Source organism: Dama dama, chromosome 33, assembly GCF_033118175.1.
Source record: "Dama dama isolate Ldn47 chromosome 33, ASM3311817v1, whole genome shotgun sequence".
In the NCBI taxonomy this organism is placed as follows: domain Eukaryota; kingdom Metazoa; phylum Chordata; class Mammalia; order Artiodactyla; family Cervidae; genus Dama; species Dama dama.
Genome location: NC_083713.1, coordinates 68,128,191 through 68,150,574, shown reverse-complemented (window position 1 = coordinate 68,150,574; position 22,384 = coordinate 68,128,191). Strand labels below are relative to the sequence as shown.

Here is a 22,384-nt window from a genome sequence, read left to right as displayed (position 1 = left end):
GATTTATGAATCCCATATAAATGGAGTCTACTCTGACCAATATATGTAGTAATTGAAGGCTGGGAATATACATATTTAATATATTTATTTCATCATCCCATCACATAGTAGGTGCTCAAATTGCTATTGCTCAAGAACAAATATTAGTCTTTACTGTACTTGTAAACTTAGGGAATAACATCTCTGATGGTGTCCTTTTCAAAAATAATAAATGACTATCTTAGTGGTGAAAAATGATAATGTAACTGAAAATGTAATGAATCTTGATTCTCTTATTACCATTTGCTTTCGTTGTGGTGATCTCATGTAAGGGCACATTTATGATTTAAATTCTATTTTCTCATGTCTGAGAAAATTTCAGCAATTTTAACTCCCTAAGTTGTGCCAAAGGTCATGTCAAAATTTTAGGTAAGGGGCATAGTAAGTTTCAGAGACTAACACTAAATAACCACCAGTCTTAAACTAAGATAAAGTTTTTCAGTTAATATGTTGAGGGACCTGGAGGAAGCTATTCGTTTATTAAGTGCATATGTGTGTGTGTGTGTCTGAGAGACAGTGAGAGAGAAAGAGGGAAATAAAGAGATATCAGAACAGAGAAACTAATCTGGATCTGGTCCTCTCTATTCACTCCACCTGAAACATTGAATAATTCAGTTCGCAGTATGTTATTGAGGGAGTTATTTGAAGGCATAATGAAAATCATCTAAGGAAAAGCACACCGCAGCGTCATTTTTTGAGCCAAAAGAGCATCTGAGAGGGCCTCTTCCCAGCACGGTCCCAACCATGTGCTTATGGGGCGGCCTATATGAAAGAATGAGAATAGATCATTTTGCTAGAAAGCTCATAGTACAAAGTGAAATACACCATTTGTTTTGTAAATACTAACTTCAATTTACTCAATAATATATTCAATCAATGTCGTCATACAGTTAGGATCCGTTCATTTCTCTTTGTATGAAGCTTTTGCAAATGTATGATACTCAATGTTCAAAATATTTTATGTTGATATGCCATTCTATTTATACATTCAAAGTTAAAATGAAAAAGAAATATTTGAGGAAGAACTATAAGTATATACAATTACAGATTTGAAAACAATTTATTAATGTTTATATACTTTTTAATCATGAAACAGTGATAATTTCAACTTACAAATATAATTTATATTGGCTTCATATTATTTAGATGAGTAAGAAGAAGAGCTATGAGGAAGGAGATAGCCTGCATTTGAATATAAAAATTCATGGTAATGTTATCCTGTGATTTCATAATTTATATCAAGTATATCAAGCCTATGGTATCTGCATGATATGCTTTTGAAAATCAAATGACTATATATGTATTTATAAAATGATAAAATCTGGATAACATGAATAATTCAAAAGTGAACATGGAAATGTTCATATTAAATTTATCTGAATTGCTTTTGCAATAGTGAATTCCCTTTAAATCCATTCATTCGTTGGCCAGACAACCATAACTATATGAAGGTTTTGATCTAAGTCCCCTAGTCTCTTTACCATCTTTTGATTCATCACATCTGGGTCAATCTAGTTTCAAATTTCAGGCCATAAATATAGGAATTTAAAGTATAAGTAAATTTTTTCATATATTATGTAATTTCATCTTGCCTAAAATCAAAGGAAAAGGAATGTTTTAAAAAGACAGAAGTTATAAAGAAATGTTGATCTCTTCCAGCCTTGTCTTTCTGCTTAATTCATTCTTTAACACCATCCCAGTCTGGAAAACACAATCTTGAATTTTGTGAACGAATAATATATTTTATCAATGATTATTCAATATGCAGCATTGAATATGGAAATGAGGAGACAGCTGTGCAGATATTGATCAAAATTTGTCACACAAGACTTCCAAGCACCCAATCAATTTCAAAGGACTTCAACAAAGATGTTTTTAAAATTATTTTTTGCCCCCTGAATTTATTATACCGTAAAATGATACTGCCTTAGAAAATCTTCCACTTCCCTCAACATACGTATCACTTGCCAAGGTCAACTAAAACCCAGAATAAAAGATGAAAAGTCTCCAAAATGAACAACTCAGTGGCCTCATCTATCAGAAAATATTGATTGGTTTGATAATAATTCTGGTGGTGTGAGACAACGGTTATTTTGGAAGGAGCCTTTCTAAAGTACAAGACAAAGTTTATAGTGAAGTCCTTTGAAGTTGATTGGGGGCATGGAAGTGTTGTGTGACAAATTTTGATCAAAGTCTACACAACTGTCTCCTCCTCATTTCCATATGTTGTGCTAAGGAAATTCTAGGATGTAACAATCTTGGGGAGGGCAAACCCTATGTTATCCCGAGGGGATAAATTATGGTTTTTCTAAATGAATCATTATAATTTATTTTATCTTGAACAGAGATGTTGCCTTAGCTAAAGTTAGCTAGTTGAGATTTCATGGACATATTCTACTTAATTGATAAAAAGGTGCAAACAGAATTGATATAGCCCTTCACATTTTATTACCTTCACCTCTCTGCCTAGAGTGGATATAGGATATCTGTTCTCATAGTAGCTATTCTATTGATATAACAAGGTGACAGACAGGAGGAAAAAGTTAATCACATTTAGAGATGCCAGCCCAGTTATGTACAGTCACAGAACACATAACATTAGCTGACTACTTTAGGACCTCTTCTTAAATGAAACTAATACAATTTTTTTTTAAACTGACTGTATTTGTATTTGCTTTCACTTGTAGCTGCAAGCATTTCTAGTTTATTCACTTTGTAATTTGTTCATCACTTCAATGATTTGTTCTTAAACTTGAAATTGATCTTATTTCATGGTGGTGGTTTAGTTGTTGTCATGTATGACTCTTGTGACCCCATGGACTGGAGCCCACCAAGCTCCTCTGTCCATGGGGTTCCCCAGGCAATAATTCTAGAATGGGTTGCCATTTCCTTCTCCACAGGATTTTCCTGACCAGGGATCTAACCTGGGTCCTCTGTATTGCAGCAGATTATTTACCAAGTGAGCTAAGAGAGATGCCACAATCTTATTTGACTTGAATTCCATATACTATTCATTTTGGGCAACTCTGTTCCAAGGTTCTAATTCTGATAAGTAATTGTTATATTCTGAAATGTCTATAAAAGCTTGACAGATAGTATAAATAAGTGAAGTATGCAAGAACTGAAAGAGAATGGAATCATGTACATGTGTGGCCAAGTTCCTTTGCTGTCTACCTAAAACTATCATGACATTGTTAATCGGCTATATTCCAATTTAAAAAAAAAAGGAAAAAAAAGAAAGGAAACAAACCTGTGGCTACCAAAGGGGATAGAGGTGAGCAGTGGAGGAGGTTACAAATAAATAAGGAGACTGAGATTATCATATACACACTACTACATATAAAGTAGATAATCAACCTATTATATAGCACAAGGAACTATACAGAATATCTTGCAATAGCTTATAAGGAAAAAAAAATCTGAATAAGAATATGTGTGTGTGTGTATAACTGAGTCACTTTGCTGTACACTTGAACTTCAGTTCAGTTCAGTCGCTCAATCGTGTCTGACTCTTTGCGACCCCATGAATCGCCGCACGCCAGGCCTCCCTGTCCATCACCAACTCCCGGAGTTTACTCAAACTCATGTCCATCAAACTCATGTGATGCCATCCAGCCATCTCATCCTCTGTCGTCCCCTTCTCCTCCTGCCCCAATCCCTCCCAGCATCAGGGTCTTTTCAAATGAGTCAGCTCTTCGCATGAGGTGGCCAAAGTATTGGAGTTTCAGCTTCATTAGTCCTTCAAATGAACACCCAGGACTGATCTCCTTTAGGATGGACTGGTTGGATCTTCTTGCAGTCCAAGGGACTCTCAAGAGTCTTCTCCCACACCACAGTTCAAAAGCATCAATTTTTCAGCACTCAGCTTTCTTCACAGTCCAACTCTCACATCCATACATGACCACTGGAAAAACCATAGCCTTGACTAGTCGGACCTTTGTTGGCAAAGTAATGTCTCTGCTTTTTAATATGCTATCTAGGTTGGTCATAACTTTTCTTCCAAGGAGTAAGCGTCTTTTAATTTCATGGCTGCAATCACCAACTGCAATGATTTTGGAGTCCAAAAAAATAAAGTCTGACACTGCTTCCACTGTTTCCGCATCTATTTTCCATGAAGTGATGGGACCAGATGCCATGATCTTAGTTTTCCGAATGTTGAGATTTAAGCCAACTTTTCCACTCTCCTCTTTCACTTTCATCAAGAGGCTTTTTAGTTCCTCTTCACTTTCTGCCATAAATTAAGACATTATCCACCTGCAACACAGGAGACCTGGGTTCGATCCCTGGGTTGGGAAGACCCCTGGAGAAGGGAAAGACTGCCCACTCCATTATTCTGGCTTGGAGAATTCCATGGACTGTATAGTCCATGGAGTTGCAAAGAGTCAGACACGACTGAGCGACTTTTACTTCACAATAAAAGAAAACAAACAAACAAATTATGAGTAGGAAGGTTAACCAAAGAGACAATAAGGTATCTATGGAAGGTCAGTCATCATTTGCCCATGGAAATCCCATCTCAGTATGCCAATATTGAAAGATCTTCCAAGTTTTTAAGAGGAAAAAAATATATGGATTTGTATATAAAATTTCCCAGTTTCAAATGCTGACAACTAATCTGTTTTTGAAATTTTAAGTCAGTATTTCAACCAACACCATGAGGGTCAACTCAACACATCTGTGGGTGAGCAAGATTATTATTTAGGAGTTAAATTATTTAAACAAGAGGACAAGGACAATGTCTCTTTTGATATATCTGACTGTGACAAAATGACGTAACATGCAGCTTTCTTTGATTGTTTTCCCTCGGTCAAGACAATCACATAAATAGATCTTAAATTATACCAGTCTGTAATAATTTCAACAGAAAGTCTGAACCAGCTGCAACCCCATATTTAGCTTTTTCACATTCCTTTAAAAAAGCGTTAAAGTTGATTTTCCTTTCAACTGAAAATTTGAGAAATAAAATAGGTCATAGGCTAAGCAGATGGCTAGTGAGAACTTCACGAAATAAACAAAAATGGGGTCGGTTTCTGCATGAAAAGCAGTTAGAAAATGAAGTAGATATTTCTGTGATGTAAAGTGCACTAGGGACTCTGTTCATCTGTTTCAGATATGTGCTCTGCATATTCCCTCGAGTGTGGTTTCAAGAACATTTTGTATGTATTGTGTATTTCATTACAGCTGTCAGAGCAGAGAAAGGTTTCTGAGGAGCAATGACAATAATGATGTTAAAGAAATTGATGTCAAGAGGATGAAAAGTTCTACCTGGGCCAAAGAATCAAGTCAGCTAACTTTAGCTGTTGGATGGATATGCACATAATATATGATGACAGGTTTTGTTTATTTTTTATTCATATCTCACAATCTAACCTACTACTCATGTAATTCACACTGCATAAAGAGTTTCTGTAGCTATGTATGGTTATGCCTACATGGAGGGGTTGGGGGCAGGAGGAGAAAGGGACGACAGAGGATGAGATGGCTGGATGGCATCATCGACTCGATGGACATGAGTTTGAGTAAACTTTGGGAGTTCGTGATTGACAGGGAGGCCTGGAGTGCTGTAATTCATGGGGTTGCAAAGAGTTGGACACGACTGAGTGACTGAACTGAACTGATGCCTACATGCCATTACTGACTATAGTGGAGTTTCACTGTTGCCAAACTTGAATCTATTCTCTTTCTTTCATTTTCTTAATAGCATTTGGCCTTTCTTAAGAAAATTTTCTCTCCCACCTTTTGTATGACTGAAATGACTTACATTTCATGAGTGGGACTGGTTCCACCTAACCTGCATGGATGGACTTGCTTCCTAAATATCAAGCAGTGTATTATTCAAAGGATGTATGAAGGATGCTGTACTGAACATCATCCATGCCTGGATCAAAGATGATTGTGTTGTAGGAAAGGACATTACAGTTGGGAGATTAGTATGTGTAAAGTCTGCAGTAAGCAGGACTATAACTTACTCAAAAATACATTTCATCAAATGCCCCTGGTGCATAGATTTTAAAGAAAGACAGTGGAGAAAGAAAAAGCCAGAGATACAGGCATAATCCAGAGCTTATGAATCACTGTAAACCTCCAAAAAGGTTGGGATTTATCCGAATGTGGTGTCATTCACTGACTTTAATGACTGACATGGTCATATCTGTGTTTTGTTTAAGAAATCATCCTTGTTTCTGGGTGGAGAATGAACAAGAAAAGCAGTGGGAGGCCGTGGCAGGAGGAAGACCAATCAGGAGTCTACAGTAGCAATCCAGGTGAAAGATGATAGACATTCTGAGGAGGATGGTATTGTAGGAGTGTAATTAATAGATGAGGTCAAAGAGACACATAGATGCTTTGACTTCCAGAAGTCAGTAAGTATAAAGTATCACAGGACTAGTGGATAAGTTTGTAAGACCTCAGTGATAGAAAAGGTCACCTTGAAATGAAGGGATAAGGAAAGAATGCATGGGAGATTACATCTTTGAACTAAAGAGTAAAGGGTAGATAAAGTATGATAAATAGTGATGGAGCTGAGAGAGCAACACCTGTGAGCACAGGTGGTAAGGAAAAGGTGAACAGCTTGGGACAGGTCAGAGTGTAACTATGCACGTTTACAACACAAAGGGGCCGTTGACGTAGACAGAGAAAGCAGTGTTATAAGTCAGATCTGGGTTTATTGTATTGGCGTGATGCCTGGTTGACTTCTTTGTACACTATTCAACAGAAAGCACTGGACCATTTTCAAGACAAGGTTTTCAGGAAATCAATTTATCCAAACAAAGCAATGCTTTAATATTAGTATGTATCTGGAAGTAGTAGGGAAGTGATTTCTGGAGTCCCAGCTAAGGAAACCTAAGAGTTGAAAATGACTTAGCTACTAAACCACAACCATAGCAAAGGAAAGGATTAAAAGGGGCCTTAGTAAGTCTTTGCAGTGGAAATGCAGAAGCATCAGGCTGATTTGTTGACATCAAAACACAACTGGATGAGTGATTGTGATAGGAATACAAAGATAACTGAAACTTCAAATTTGCTGGTTAGATGGGTAATAATACTGTTAACAGAAACAGGAAAACTGAGGGAATATCATATTTTGGTAAAAGAAAAGGATAATTTTATAACTATTATAAATTAGTTACAAGGTATATTACCTTGTTTCCATAGAATCAAGCAACACTAACTGTAACTGAGATGGAAATAAATGTTATCTTCAAACAATTAGTAGTTACTTTAAAGTGCAGGTTTGTTTATACTGTAGACACATCCACCATGGCCATGTCATTTATTGATGAGTATTTTAAATGTGTCTAATTAGCAATTAAATTCTGTGCATATGGCACTTTATGCAGCTGCTAGCTCCCTCCACTTTCTGTCATTAGATGGCAAATTCCTAGAGGCCAGGAAGAGTGTCTTCTTTAGAGTCACTAATGTTTGAATTAAAAAAAAAGGCTTAGAGATCTGTTGAGGAAGTAGCTAAAGCTCTCCATGACATCACCGACTTTGTGACACTCAGCTTAAGGAATATTCCCTGTATGTTGTCTTTGTCTCTCTGTACTTTTGTGTCCTCATTTGTCTATTTCACAAACTCCCTTATCAACTTCTCCATGTGTGTATTTTCAACACAATGCCAGCAAAGAAGTTATGTTGACCCTGGTTAATTAAGGAATCATCAGAAGATTTTCTTTCATTTTTTGTTGATTATGCTATCAAAATTTTATCCACTTACCTGGTTTGTAAGAAGAACATAAGAAACAGAGAAAACTCACTTTAATGTTCCGAGAAGACTTACATATCTATTGTGATTTTAAAACTATAAAAAGCAAAATAATCAGATTAGATGATTATAACCTTTAGCACAATTCCCTCAAATTTTCTAATATAGTTTTCTAAATTCCAGGTCCTTTTGAGTTGCCTAACAATTTAATTCATTCTGGTATATTGATATTTCTTGTTAGTTTTGTTCTAGCTAATCAAGATTTTATTGTGCAAAAGTTAAAATGACTTATTTATTCAAGTACTATTTTCAAGTGTAATTGGAGTATTAAGTAAAATGCATTTGAACAATGAAACATAAAAGAAATAGATTTTATTCTAATAAGTAAAACTGCTATTTTTACTCAAGACTATTAAGGGAGTGCTTTTCTTACATGTAAAGAAATATAAAATACTCCTGCTCCTCTAACATTTTTCCCTAATAAAATCATTTATAAGCCTTTTTAGAAAAGCATATCTGATGTAGACTTATGAAACAGATTTAGAAACAGCAAATGAGATAAGGCATTGTACTTTCTTTTTAATATAAGCTACTAATATATCATAGAAGCCTTAAATATTCTCATGTACAAAGGAACTTTTTCAAAGATCTTGAAGTTCTAATAAAAATGATTTCAGTGCTATAACTCTGCAAAAACATCCTTCCAAAATGGCTTTATATGTTACAGCCAGACAGCTTTTAAAATAGTTCTCCAATTATTTAACAAAATGAAAGATGAAGAATGACCTCACTGGGAATTTTATAGTAAGTTATCATTCATGTCTTGCTTAGAGTTTTTCTGTAAGGCAATATCAGGATGGAAATGGATATGAGGTGACATTTGGTATCAGGGATAAAGGGTAGAACACAGATCTAAAAATGAGTCAAGGAAAGAATATCAAATTACAAGGTTCTCAAGGCTAGGGTCATAACTTCCAAGGATTTCATAATCATTTCCCATCAGGCTCATCAGATAGTAGGTCTATTAGTAAGATCTAATAATTAATGTTCATCACATGTAGATGTGATGAAGCTGGAATGCTGCAAACAGAATAAGAGGAGCTAGGAAAGCCCTGTATTCCTACTTGATAAAATAGGCAAAATAGTCTGTCTTTTCCCAAGTTTTCATCCTATCAACTATACTATTCCATTTGACAGCTCTTCCAAAGAATTTAGACATTCAGTTCCTCAAAAACACTCCCCAAGCCCTTTACAATCTACAAAGAAAAGAGTCAAATGCAAGTAATATTGTTAGTCTTTAAGAGGTTCAATTATCCGTGTCTTCATTTTTATTCTATTCCTGAACCTATGACAAACTTAGATGACATATTAAAAGCAGAGACATCACTTTGGTGACAAAGGCCCATATAGTCTACATTATGGTTTTTCTAATACTCATGTACAGATGTGAGAGTTGGATCATAAAGAAGGCTGAGTGCCAAAGAACTGATGTTTTTGAATTATGGTACTGAAGAAGACATTTGAGAATCCCTTTGGACAGCAAGGAAATCAAACTAGTCAATCCTGAAGGAAATCATCCCTGACTATTCATTAGAAGAAATGATGCTGAAGCTCCATACTATGGACACATAATGGGAAGAGCTAACTCATTAGAAAAAGATCCTGATGCTGGGAGAGATTGAGGGCAGGAGGAGAAGGGGGCAACAGAGGATGAGATGGTTGGACTGCACCACCAACTCAGTGGACATGAGTTTGAGGAAACTATGGGAGAGAGTGACAGGCAGGGAAGCCCAGCATACTGCAGTCCCTGGGGTTGCTAAGAGTCAGACGCAACTTATCAACTGAATAGTAACAATTACACCTATATTTCATCACACCATGATTATTTAATTCATTTTAATGAGAGTAGATAACCCTGTTAGTTACCACTGCCAGCGTGCAAAATAAATAAGGAGTGAGGGCTTCCCAGAGGGCACTAGTGGCAAAGAACCCACCTGCCAATTCAGGAGACATAAGAGATGTGAGTTTGATTCCTGAGTTGGGAAGGTCCCCTGGAGGAGGAAATGGCAACCCACTCCAATATTCTTGTCTGGAAAGTCCCATGGATAGAGGAGACTGGTGGGCTACAGTCCATAGATCACCAAGAGCTGGACATGACTGAATTGACTTAGCATGCATGCATGCAAGAATATTGAAACGAAAAAAAAATGATATGGATAACCACAAATGAATGAGAGGGAAGAAAATACATCTCTTATCCCATTGCAAGGGAACCAGGAATGTATTTTACATTTTAGTTTATCCAGATTGAGTATACCTGCACATACAAATATAACTACAGAATGGTCAACCTGCATGAATGAAAATACATATCAACATACATATATACACAAAACATGCATACTTAATACTGGATTAGAATAGCACTTGCTAATCAATTTTCTTATTTAAATTTTAATCAATGAAATGTTCTGACTGAAAATATCCAGTCAAGTAGGTCTTGACTGTTGTACCTCTGACAGAAATTTTAGTGATCAATTGGGAAGGGAGAGCATGAAATCTGTCAGTGCCATTGCCTCTCAGAAATAGAAAATCCAAAGAAAATTATACCATGCCCCAAAGCAAGTCTAAGAGTGTCATTCCTAAAGTTAGGGATTGCTTCTGTTTGCCCCCCTTTTTCACTCCCAAATAAAGAGACTATTAATAAGGTTAAGAAGGATTAAAAAAGTCCTGAGTACCAAGCATGAGGACATGGAAGATAGGGGATCAAAATAGCAACTTTCACTGCTATTCTTAGGTCAGAGAGGGGAAAAGAGAACCTGTAGTTTCTTATGATCTTGCCCAGCTCATTAGGCCCAGAGGTGCCACACAGAGGCAAACTCTCTGATAACAAATTGGCAGCTTTGCCTGATTCCAAAAACTCATGTGCTCTTTGGAGTCTGTAAGTAATTGAGGATTTGGGAATTCATGCTTTTATTTCACCACATCTAACTTTAGGGGACTTCTCCAGTGGCTCATTGGTGAGAGGGTTAACAGCCTAGCCTTGGGAAGGAGGGCAGAGGTTCCCAAGTGACAAGAGGAAATAAACTGCAAGTGGCAGACTTTTTTCGTTTTTCTTTCCTTCTAATCCTGTGTTATCATGAAGACACCTGGATCTGCCTGAACTTTATCTTGAACCTTGAGCTAACTAATGTGTTTTTCTTACGGAAATATTTCCTTAAGCTATGTCATTGAAAATATGTATTTGCTTGGAAATCTGCCTTTCTTCAAGATTCATGTCAATTGTTTTATGGCCAGAGATGATTCCCCTTGTAGATGATTCTATCCCCTCTGAGATGATTCTATGTCAAAATGTATATTGTAGGAGAGGAGCCTGGTGCAACTCTTGCAGTCTTGAGGTGTTTCTTTTATCTGATTCAGTTCAGTTCAGTTGCTCAGTTGTGTCCGACTCTGCGACCCCATGAAACGCAGCACGCCAGGCCTCCCTGTCCATCACCAACTCCGGGAATCCACCCAAACCCATGTCCATTGAGTCGGTGATGCCTTCCAACCCTTTCATCCTCTGTCGTCCCCTTCTCCTGCCCTCAATCTTTCCCAGCATCAGGGTCTTTTCCAATGAGTCAGCTCTTCACATCAGGTGGCCAAAGCATTGGAGTTTCAGTTTCAACATCAGTCCTTCCAATGAACACCCAGGACTGATCTCCTTTAGGGTGGACTGGTTGGATCTCCCAGCAGCATGCTAACAGGTATAAAATGCCTTGCTATAAACTAGCAAGGGTCACTCTTTCTGTCCCCTTCTGATGTCTATGTAAGAAGCTTTCTCTATCCCTTTGGTATTTTAATAAAACTCTGCTACACAAAAGCTCTGAGTGATCAAGCCTCGACTCTGGTCCTGAATTGAATTCCTCTCCTCCGGAGGCCAAAAATCCCAGTGCCATTCACTGCTCACAGCTGCAACCTCTCACTGGTAAAAAATTCACCTGCAATTCAGGAGACATGGATTCAATCTCTAGGTCAGGAAGATCCCAGGAGGAGGGCATGGTAACCCACTCCAGAACTCTTGCTGGAAAAATCCCATGGACAGAGGAGCCTGGTGGGGTTACAGTGCATGGGTCTCAAAGAGTCAGACACGGCTAAAGTGACAGGATGCACACGCGTGCACGCGCGCACACACAAACACACACACACACACACACACACACTAAATTCAGAGACTGACAATACTTAGCAAGCAGATAAAATTCTTCTGGATCACTTCTACATTTCACTTTCCAACATTTCTACCACACCAAGCATCTCACTGCTCTGTTCACACGCTGGGACCTTTCATAACTCTGGTTCTGTCTGTGCCTCAAGGCATCTCTCCACTTTATTTTCTTAATCCTAGACCACTCCTACCCAGTCTTGAAGGTAGAGTTTTGATGTATTTTCTGGAAATTTTGAGCTTTCTTGGCTCTTGAAGATCAATCCTCATTCACATTTAATTCTTCCATTTATACAAATTTACCCACTAGAGTATGAACTCTTCAAACAAAAAGCAGGAATTATATTTAACTATTTTTATTCTTAATTCCTAGCACATTTCCTTATATGTAATTACTTGAAAATGAATGAGTAGATATATGGGAAAACTACAATATAATTAGTATTTGAAAGGGCATAAGATACCTGTGTCTTTTAAAAACACTTTTGGAGGGAATATAAGTTTTCCCTCTCCTAACGATATGGGAAATTTTGAAGAAAAATGTAAAAAATCCTTGGAATATAGAGAACCAATATCTAGATCAAACTCTGCCACTACATGGTCTTATGTCATTTGACTTTTCTGGGCCTCAATTTCTCAGTAATGAATCAGAGTGTTCTAAAGTCCCTTCTAACATAAAACTCCTGTGATTTTTGGTAACTCTCCCAGAACACCTTTCTTAACCTGGAAAAAAAGAAATAACTTGGGCAACAAACATTGAAGACAAAACTTCAGTGGATGGTCTATTTACAAAACAGAAAATATAAGATGAAATAAAGCACATGGAAATAGTCCCAAACTATCACTAGATCCATTTCCACCATTCAATTCACCTCTGGCAGCAGGTGAGGAATATTTTGCACCTCTGTATATGTGGAGCTACAATTCTAAGGCAGCATATGCTTTAATGTCTTATGTTACATTGCCCTTAAGTGGGAACTTGTCTGAATATACTTGGCCTAATTTAGCTCTGATCCATAAAATGAACCAGACCTAAACTGAGCCAGACTGAAAAATTTCTAATCAGAGCTCCATACTTGATTGGAGAAAAGGGCTAAATAAATAGTTTTTGGATGTATGGTTAAATTTTGCACTAGAATGAATTCTGGGACAGATACCAAATAATTCCCTATATGAAGTTTACAACTTTGACCAAGTTGTCTTGTATTTCCTATTGCTTCTTTTGAGATTACACTTTCATCCCTAATTTTTAAAAATGTGAGTGCTTAGGAATTAATATAAAGTAAATGCAAAACTTGATCTCAGTGCTGAAGAACTTGCAGAAATAGCAATTGTTTATCTTCCATTACATCAATCATAAACACCTGTGTGGCAGGCAGTTAGCCCAGGATGTCTAAATGTGAAACAAGAAATTAAAACAAGAACCACGAATACCTGAAATCCCAGAAAGCTTACTATAGTGACAATGTTCTAAGGATTATTTAATATCCTATAAATGAACCTCATAAAGGAATTTTTATTACTGTTTCCATGACACAATATTATAAATACTTAAAAGCACATTTTAATTTATTTCTCAGTTTTACCATCTCACACTTTTGGGGAGAAAATAAGCATGTGAAAGCTACTGCTTCTTCAGTTTTCTTTTGTTTTTTCATTTACCTACACAGTGGGGAGTAAATGCTTTTAAATTTTTCAAATAATTCTTTCACCTTTTATGATGTGATTATTAAATAAAAACACATTTAATGTTAATATGTCACTTGCACAGCAGGCACTGAAATAAACAGAATGAAAACTTTTCCCTATTGGTTCTTGGAAGTCAGGTTTCATCTCTTAATTCCTTGTTTTATAGAAGGGATAGTAATCAGACGTTGGTGCTCATTAAAGGAATGTCTAGAATTGTTTACAGCAGTAGCCACACTTCCAAGCACACCTGCAAGTCATAGTTTGTGTTCCTTGATGTCAGAGAAATGTATTCTTTTTTTACAGAGTGTCTACTGCTTTTTACTCCATTTCAGGTATGGTAGGAAAAATAATGAAGGGAAAAATAGTATATGCCCTCAGGGAGCTTATATTTGATGGTGGAAACAGCATCACATGCTGGGGACGTAAGTTTCTAACTGCATAGTACAGAAGGAAGGAGAGAAAGCTTTCATGGAGAAGCTGGTATTTAGCTGAAATGAATGAACTACTATGTGTGTGGCTGCGTTTTTACCTGAGAGTTTATTCTTTCTTATCAGCATATTTGTGAAGAAAGATTAGGATTGCCAGCTCGTCCTAATACCAGTTCAATTCAGGATTTGTTTATTCATTTATTGAGCTGTTTTTGAGACCTGTCAAAGAGACAAAGTAGGCCCCTATTCTTTAAATGGGTAAAAGCTAACACTTAGGTCGGGTCAAACAATTTTCCAAAAGGACTGCTTTTTCTGGTGAGTTTGACATCTGAGATGACCACAAAGAACCACAGAATGTGTCTGGTAAGACTTCACCTTCATTTTCCCTGATTTCCATGAGATTTTGCTGTAATGAAGACCATACTGTGATGGAATGCCCTTTGAATCACAGGAGATGCTATTTCTGTACTTCCAGTAAATTCTTAAAACTTTTTTGCCCTCTGAATGAGGTCTGCAGATACCAGTGGGTCATGAATAATGAAAAGGAATAGAATATATGTTCCTTCCACTTAATGACAAAATCACTTAAACAATTTGATAAAATCAGCACAAACATTTCACAAATGGAATAGAAAATTCCTTTTTTATTAAAAAGTTAATCCTTTTTAAAGATAAAATTACAGTCTAAAACAAAAAGGTATTTTGTTACTATAGAGCACTGGTTTTTACTCTCACTCTTTTCAACTTTTAAAAATAACTTCATGGAAAATCTGTTGAGTCAAAGCTTTTATACAATCACTCGAGTTATCCGGTCATTGCAGTTATATTAATTGTGGAGGGTCCGCAGAGAATTAAGAGATTACCCCCTGTTAGCCTTGACGTCATCTGTTTGTGCTTGCTATCTCTCTCCTACTGCTCTAGCCACCAGGAGTTTCCTTGCTGCTCCAAACTTTTACTCAGGACCAAGGTCTTGATATTCCCTCCATCTAAGAAGCTCTTCTTCAGATAAGCACAAGAGTCTTTGCTCACATCCTTAACCATATGCTTAGGTGTGATTTCGTCAGGAATGTAAACTAACCACTCTTGAAAACTTTACCCTTCTTATGGCATTTTTTTCTTCATACATCTTTTCTGCTTCATACATTTCTATGTACTACTTGGCAGTAAAAGGGAACAAACACAAAGCAATTTATACGGACCTTAAGAGCATTATACTGAAAATAAAAAACTAAAAGTCAATCTTAGAAGATTCTGTATTGTATGATTCAATTTATATACCATGCCGGAGATAATAAAATTATAGAGATGGAGAACAGTGGTCACCAGAGTTTAGAGGCAGGGGTGGGGAGCATAAAGAAGCAGCGTAAGAGATTCCCTTTGTGGCCACAGATGTGTATGTTAATTATGGTAGTGACATTGGTTATAAGTGAGAAAATGCAACAGAAAAACATACCAGGACTTGCCAAAAGACGAGTGTATGCAAAATATGGTAAATTCTCAGTAACGATATTGTATAATTTTTGATAAATACACTATTCCTGGCTTTAAGAATGCATGATTGTTATGTAAGATATCGCCAAGTGAGAAGGCTTGGTGATGGGTACAGACACAACTCTGTGATATGTTGTACTTCTTGTGAACCTATATTTAAAAATAAAATTAAAATTAAAAAAAATTCCTCTAGCACTCAGCACCATCTAACATGATATATAAATTACCCATTTATTTTCATTATTCTCTTTCTTTCAGTATGTAAGCTCCATGTGGACAAGAAATTCTCATTGTTTTTGTCCACGGTTGTATCCATGATGCATAAAATAGTGCTGGGCACACAGCAAACTCTCTATAGACAGGTGTTGAATAAATTTATGTTGGATGACTGTAATGTCTTACTTTGAGAAAAACCATCTTAACACTGTGATTAACATCAGGACTATTGATTCTGATCCCAATTCTGCTATTTTCTATCTAGTAGGTCTTCATCAAATCTCTTAAATGATTTATTCAATTTTCTCATTAACAATATTAATAATGCTAAAAGTTTAAGTTAAAAGAACACCTGATAATTCAGAGGCAATAGAAGTGTTATTTGAGATGAGCTTCTTGGAAGCAAGTACAAGTAATATTCTCAATAACCCTTACAAAATTGATATCATCCAACTCAGTGATTTATTAGAAATGTGGACATAATTTTAAGTACAAGGATGATAATTACACATTATTTGGATAGAGGGAAAGTCTGAAATAACCTAAATGTCCAACAACAGGAAAAAGGGCTTTGTATTTTTGATGAAAATTACAGTAATTTAGAGCATTTTTCTGAAAACCAAGACCTTGTTTTCTATTATGAATAAATAATTAATAGGTACAGCTTTAATGTGCAATAATTCAATTATAGTCAGTTCTAACATTTCTATTCCTTATTAACATCATGACTAGCAACAGCATCAAATATACCTCCATTCTACATCACACCAATAAATATAAAAATACTTTTCTGTGTCAATTATAAGAGAGAGTAAATGAACAGGCATATCACTATTTTGGTCTCATGATATGATTGAATTTGCAAATAAAGGCAACAGAATGTGTTATTATTCATGATAGGCACCATATTAAGTGAAATACAATGGTAAACATAAATGATAAAAATCTGCTCCTAAATTCCATATACAGGGGAAAGTAATAATGACAAAGTGATACCCTATATTGAAAGCTGTTAATGTTTTTGCATTGGTATTATAGCCAGAACCATTTTTATATTCAGAAATTTAAAAATGATTAAATAATTGTCAATCAGCTACTATTCATAAATGCAAATATAAAATTATAGGTGAAAAAACTAGCTCAATATGAAAAATTAGATGTGAAGAACTCTGATTATTTCATTTATCTCTTTTGTGAAGATCAAATTTCATATGAATAGCACTGACTTTGCATCATCTTTGTAAAGTATCTCTTATTTTGATAGAGAGCCTTGGAAGGTATTAAGCAGAAGAGCCAGGGAAGAGATCCTCTTCCCCGGGAGGTGAATCTTTGTCCCCCTCCATGTGGAGTCATCCACTTGTTCAAGAAACAAACAACAATGGTGCTCAGCAGCATGGAACTCGGTGTTGGGGATGCCACACCAATTAAGGTCTAGTTAGAGGCTTAAAGGATCTCAAAGTTACAAGAGGAGAAAAACGTATAAAAATGTATATTGAACATAATTAAGTACAAATAAGTAAAGTTAAGTATGATTACACAACATTTTATTATGTTTAAGGTACACTGAATTAAATCTTATATATAAACAAAAAAGTGCTCTTAAAAATGAAGTCTCAATTTGTTGACAGTAAGTCTTGGTCATTTTCTGGCTGAGTTCTTTTAAAAATGCATGGCCTCGTTACTCTAGTTTCATTCTCTGCTCCTTCTTTATTAAAAAATGCTTAGGTCCTTTTGGTTTGACTAATTAAGAGGCTCCTTATACCACGCACTATCTTTCAGCTGCTTAATTTACTTACACACAATCTTTAACTGTTTTTTTCTTTTTAAAATAGGCAACATAAAAACAATTATAAGTTAATCAGTGTAAATCCAGTTAGGAATCATAATATTGCTGTCCCTTGGTACAATCAGAAAACCCTATATCTGAATTTCTTTCCATGTGTACATATTTTTTTCTTACTTGAAATTTTCTACTTTGAAGTGTAAGAATGATTTTTGTTATTTTTTTTTCTGAAAAGTTTTTCTATGTTTCATCTTTTTCAAAATAGATATGGCTAAATAAAGCAATGTCTACTGCTTTTGGCTGACATCTATGGAAATAAAATCCCAGGACTGTATATTCTGCAAGATTTCAAACTTGACATATTAGTGGAAGAATCACACAACTCTTTCTTCCTATGTTTATGGTACAATGTATTTTAGAGAAAAAGCTGTTGTTTTTCTTGGAATAATGAAAGACTTTGAAATGTAACTATTCCAACACAGTTCATCTGTGCAAGATTCCTTTCTATAGTGACTATAATGCAGAGTTATCCATCCACCATTTGACAATTTCTAAAGAAAGTAGGCTTGCTGCCTCCCACTCCTGCCCCTGTATCACTGAACAAGGAACTGTTAGAGCGGCCTTCTTTACGCTGAGTCAAATCTGCCTTCCTGATGACACTTGTTATTACCAGCCTCAGTTTTACAATAAGAAATACATCTAACTTCTATTCTCTCTGACAGCCCTTCAACACCCAAGATGCATATTATTCTCCCCGTATTTTGCCAAGTTTTCTCTACTCATAGCTACATATCTAATTCCTTCATTATATCAACAGTTTCTAAGTCTTTGAGAATTACGACTATCCCCTTTCATATGATCTCCAGGTTGGCCCAGCATTCCGAGTTAACATCTGGCACTTAGAACACTGGAATATTTACCTCATGTCCTCTAGTGCAGTACTGAACAAGAGTAATGGAATGCAAGTACTACACAAGTAAGTTTAATTTTTGTAGCTCTATTAATAACAAAAAAAGAGCAAAAAGTTTACAAATCACAAATATGTTGCATTTAACTTCTATATAAAACGTTATCTTATATATGTTGAATATGATATATTATTAATGTTTTACTTTTTTTTTTTTTTAACTCAGCCTCCAAAATCTGGAATGTATACTTTATGCTTACAGCACTCCTGAGCTTAGGCTAACTGCATTTCAGGTGCTCGTTTAGCACATGTGGCCAGTGGCTACAGGATAGGACAGCACAGTTCTAGGCAGTTTCATTTTACTAATTCATCCCAAAAAATATATAGATGTTTTTAAAGTTCATGTGAAAGTCAAAGTCCACACTGAGTCTAAGATCAATAAAAGTACCCACCTTAGGATACCAGTTACTATCCCAAATCTTTTATTTTAAGAACCAGATTTTTAAATAAATGCATGCTTAAATTCACACTAACCATTAATAAATTTAACTGTGTTGCCTTGGGCTAACATTCTCACATCAGGAGAATCTGTAATCTAGATTTTGTAGTCCCCTAAATCAACTCTCGTTCTAAGTATTTATCACCATTTTTATCTATTTATTTAAAACTGGCTTAATCATAATGAATAGGAAGGGACAATAAGAATAATATAGACCTGTGATATATTGACAGAGATGCTCACACATAATACTAACTAATCATAACTCTTTTGGTAGTTAGGCAGCTTCAAAGCCACCTGACTTTATGAGCATTCATCATGTTATCTCCATTAATGCTACACTGGTTTCATGATAAACTGTCCAAAACCTTCATGCAATTTAATTTCCTTATCTTAGAATCTGTGACACACAATGATTCTCATCTCCTGATTTTCATGCCCTAGTACACTCTCCCTCCACCTGGAATCACAACTGACCCTGTGTGGCCAACAGAACTTAGTGGTATTGAAGGCTTTTTTGGTCCAAGACCAGATCCAAAAAGGCACTGCAGACTCCACCTTGCTCCCTTGGATATCCCATTCAGCTACCATGTCATGAAGATAGCAAGGAACCCTATGGAGAGGTCCACGTGGGAAAGTACTGAGGCTGTCAGTCAACAGCCAGTATTAACTTTCAATCACAAGAGTAAGCCACTTTGGAAGCAGATCCTCTATCCCTAGTCAGCTCTGCACTTGATGCAGCCCCAACCAGCACCTACAGCAACCACATATGAGAAGGCAAGTGGGAACAAACGGTATAGCTGACCCCTTCCAGAACACACAGAATCCATGAAGATAAAAGTGTTTTATATCACAAAGGTTTGGAGTAAATTGCAATTTAGGTTATTTGAACAAAATCTTGATGCTTAGTATGACAATATTTTGTCTACACAGTATCTCTCAAGGTATTCTAATAATTGTGTTTAAATGAAAGAAAGATCTATGCATTACAAAAAAAGACTTGAAATAAATAAATATATTAATAATGGTTTTCTCTAAAAGAGGTAAATACAGGCATTATATTGTACATGAGACAGGGATCAAGACTATCCCCAAGAAAAAGAAATGCAAAAAGGGAAAATGGTTGTCTGAGGAGGTCTTGCAAATAGCTATGAAAAGAAGAGAAGAAAAACGCAAAGGAGAAAAGGAAATATATGCCCATTTCAGTGCAGAGTTCCAAAGAATAGCAAGGAGAGAAAAGAAAGCCACCCTCAATGATCAATGCAAAGAAATAGAGGAAAACAATAGAATAAGAAAGACTAGAGATCTCATTAAGGAAATTAGAGATACCAAAGGACATTTTCATGCAAAGATGGGCACAATAAAGGACAGAAATGGTATGGACCTAACAGATGCAGAAGATATTAAGAAGAGGTGGCAAGAATACACAGTAGAACTATATAAAAGAGATCTTCATGACCCAGATAATTAAGATGGTATGATAACTCACCTAGAGCCAGACATCCTGGAATACGAAGTCAAGTGGGCCTTAGGAAGCATTACCATGAACAAAGCTAGTGGAGGTGATGGAATTCCAGCTGAGCTATTTCAAATCCTAAAAGATGATGCTATGAAAGTGCTGAACTCAATATGTTAGCAAATTTGGAAAACTCAGCAGTGGCCACGGGTCACAATGAAAAGGTCAGTTTTCATTCCAATCCCAAAGAAAGACAATGCCAAAGAATGTTCAAACTACTGCACAATTTCACTCATCTCACATGCAAGTAAAGTAATGCTCAAAATTCTCCAAGCCAGGCTTCAACAGTATGTGAACCATGAACTTCCAGATGTTCAAGCTGGTTTTAGAAAAGGCAGAGGCCCCAATATCAAATTGCCAATATCCTCCGGATCATTGAAAAAGCAAGAGTTCCAGAAAAACATCTATTTCTGCTTTATTGACTATGCCAAAGCCTTTGACTGTGTGGATCACAACAAACTGTGGAATATTCTTAAAGAGACGGGAATACCAGACAACCTGACCTGCCTCCCGAGAAATCTGTGTGCAGGTCAGGAAGCAACAGTTAGAACTGGACATGGAACAACAGACTGGTTCCAAATAGGGAAAAGAATACGTCAAGGCTATATATCATCACCCTGCTTATCTAACTTATATGCAGAGTACATCATGAGAAATGCTGGACTGGATGAAGCACAAGCTGGAATCAAGATAGCCAGGAGAAAGATCAATAACCTCAGATATGCAGATGACACCATACTTATGGCAGAAAGTGAAGAAGAACTAAAGAGCCTCTTGATGAAATGAAAGAGGAGAGGGAAAAATTGGCTTAAAATTCAACATTCAGAAAACTAAGATCATGGCCTCTGGTTCCATCATTGCATGGCAAATAGATGGGGAAACATTGGAAACAGTGACAGACTTTAATTTTGGGGGCTCCAAAATCACTGCAGATGGTGACTGCAGCCATAAAATGAAGAGACATTTCCTCCCTGGAAGAAAAGTTATGACCAACCTAGACAGCATATTAAAAAGCAGAGATATTACATTGCCAACAAAGGTCTGTCTAGTCAAAGCTATTGTTTGTCCGAGTAGTCATGCATGGATGTGAGAGTTGGACTATAAAGAAAGCTGAGCACCAAAGAATTGATGCTTTTGAACTGTGTGTGGTGTTGAAGAAGACTCTGGAGAGTCTCTTGGACAGCAAAGAGATCCAACCGGTCCATCCTTACAGAAATCAGTCCTGAATATTCATTGGAAGGACTGATGCTGAAGCTGAAACTCCAATAATCTGGCCACCTGATGTGAAGAACTGACTCACTGAAAAGACCCCAATGCTGGGAAAGATTGAAGGCAAGAGGAGAGGGGATGACAGAGGATGAGATGGTTGGATGGCATCACCGATTCAATGGATTTGAGTTTGAGTCAACTCTGGGAGTTGGTGATGGACAGGGAAGCCTGGCGTGCTGCAGTCCATGATGTCTCAATGAGTTGGACATGACTGAGTGACTGAACTGAACTGAACAGGCACTATAACCATCTTCGTGTATTTCAGTATTTTCAGATTCTCTATATTGCACATTGGGCTTCTCCAATGACTCAGTGGCAAAGAAGATGCCGGCAATGCAGCAGATGTAGGAGAAGAGCATTTGATCCCTGGATGGGAAAGATTCCCTGGATGAGGAAATGGAAATCCACTCCAGTATTCTTGCCTGGAAAGTCCCATGGACAGAGGAGCCTGGCGGGCTACAGTCTAAAAAGTCACAAAGAGTCAGACATGACTAAGCAGAGACATACTCTACATTACTTTCAAAATCAAAGTCAAATAAATGCTATGTGGTTGAAATAATGATACACTGATAAATACATTTATAGCTACTACATAAATGAGGTTTTGTAAATGCCATCTTCCTTAATTCAGGTTTCCT

General features: G+C 36.5%; 1 protein-coding gene across 2 annotated transcripts in view; it reads right to left on the bottom strand.

Annotated features, from left to right (window-relative positions):
• DPP10 (dipeptidyl peptidase like 10) overlaps window positions 1-22,384 on the bottom strand; it is a 714,846-nt gene that overhangs the window by 299,466 nt on the left and 392,996 nt on the right. The window lies entirely within an intron of this gene.